At 33.3% G+C, this 2187-nt stretch overlaps 1 pseudogene; it reads right to left on the reverse strand.

Moving 5' to 3' along the window:
- Positions 1-520: 520 nt before the first annotated feature.
- On the reverse strand, positions 521-1740 carry LOC142615430 (F-box protein SKIP23-like; annotated as a pseudogene).
- Between the last annotated feature and the right edge of the window lie 447 nt (positions 1741-2187).

Here is a 2187-nt window from a genome sequence, read left to right on the forward strand (position 1 = left end):
CATGTACTTTACGCTCTTAAAACATATGTCAAATTTTGTGTCAATTGAATATTATTTACTACATGATCTATAAGTTTATATTTTAAGCATTACTTTAAATTACAAAAACTTGCAATTTAAACAATTTATTGATGACATAACTATTAATCTTTAATTTTCTAGAAATTTTACAAGCATGGAAGATATAAGAAAAAGATGTAATCCAATGGTGGATTTGTTAAAATTCACTTGCAATAAAAAGATATTGAATAAGGTTATAACATTAGACTACAACCAATTTTATAATTAAACTTTATCTTATTAAAATAGTTCAAAAATCTCTTAAAGAAAACAGTTCTATATGGTTTGCATTGTTCGGATTTGAAGATGATCCATTGTTTATGTATAAAAATGGTATGACCAATTATTGACCATGCATAAAAATCTTGATTATGAGAACTAAGGTTTTATATATATATATATGAAACGGAGAAACAAAGACATGTCTTTTACACACATTCCTTAGACCAATAGACGTAAGTTAAATATACCAAAGTGGGGTAGAAAAGTAAGAGAGGGATTCATAGTTATAGTGCTTAATTGTGCCATCTTCCACACTAAATGCACCCATGTCGTATCCCCCACCATTTAAGGTCCCAACATAACCTTCATCGAAGTCATCTGTAAAATAGATACAATTAGTTTTGCATCCATTGAAGCTTGATGCATTGCTACCCACAAACAATGTTTGATCACCTAAATTGTCAACCTTCACCCACTCATATTGATATTTGCTTCTCACTTTAGTAGAACATTCTAATTTTAGAATTGTGAACCCAACTGTCACATAGGGGTTATCCGTGATGTGCTCTTGTTCATCTTTATCTTCATCTCCATCTCCACAAATGTTCTCAGTTCTCACCCTCAATATCATCTTCAGTGTCTTCATAGTCTTCATTAATGAATTCATCTTTCATAAAACAAGACCTCCTCGAATGCATGAAACCAACAAAAGATCTCCTAATGATTCAACAATATATTTTTGGATACCACCCTCGGTTCCCAACGGACGTGGCGCAACAGATTCAGTGAATGCAATATGATCGTCAGTGTGACAAACAAAAACCATGACAATCTACAGCATAAAATTTCCCTTGGTAGAACGCAATGTCATCAAAACATCAAGGATTACTTTTTATATCAATCCAAGCTTTATATCCCGGTCTAGTGAAGGCCAATGTTTTTGTATTACCATAGATAACCATGATTATGCACTCATGATCATATTCATGAGTTACTAAATTCCACGGATTCCTTGACAAAACTCATTTACTAACACAGATACCATGGTAATCTATAGGCAAGCGTTCGTAATTGCGACTTTCTTCATTCCAAATACGAGGTTGAGGTGGAAGACTTAATAGGTGTTTAGACAACGGATGAATGAGATTGATCTGGAAATCAATGCCTACACTAATTAACCATCCAAAAAATGTTCCAATGCATTTTTTCCCAACAAGCTCGGATAGATTGATGTTGTAAGCTTTATAATCGAACATGTAGAGAAAGACGACTTTTTTGTTCCAATTCTTCAGCAAGAATAAGCCAAGGGCACCTAGAAGATAATGGAGGGTTTTCCAATGAATAAACTTCTTGCCATGACTTGCAGATGGAACCAAAGATGACAAAATCATAATAAAAAGATAGTCGACACATTATTTCAGAGAGAATAACGTGTGGAAGATCAGCCCAATTAGACATGAGACTGGAAAACAACAATGAACAAACAATATTTTAGAATATATTGATTACAAAGAATATTATTATTAGTGGAACATGTAAGGAGATCTCTTTTATTTGTTACGTTTGGCATAAGATGGAACAACCATGACACTAAGAGCATTCACAGTAGCCTAGGATATGGCAAATGTAAGGAAAATTTAGCATGTGAGCCCAAAGTAGCTTAATAGCCGGACATGAAAACATGTAAAAATGTAAATTTTTTTGTCATAGTGCTATAGTACCGTCCTAAAGGTAGGATAACACTGTCGCACAATGGTATAATAAAATATTGTTTTTTAATGTTTGGTTCTTCTCTCTCCTCTCTCATTATTTCATTATCTTTCTCTCTCTTCCTTTTCTCTCTTTCTTTCTGCCCTCTCTTCTTCCCGCTCTCTCTTCTTCAAGAAGTTTATTGAACCAATTAAT

Source organism: Castanea sativa, chromosome 11, assembly GCF_040712315.1.
Source record: "Castanea sativa cultivar Marrone di Chiusa Pesio chromosome 11, ASM4071231v1".
NCBI lineage: Eukaryota > Viridiplantae > Streptophyta > Magnoliopsida > Fagales > Fagaceae > Castanea > Castanea sativa.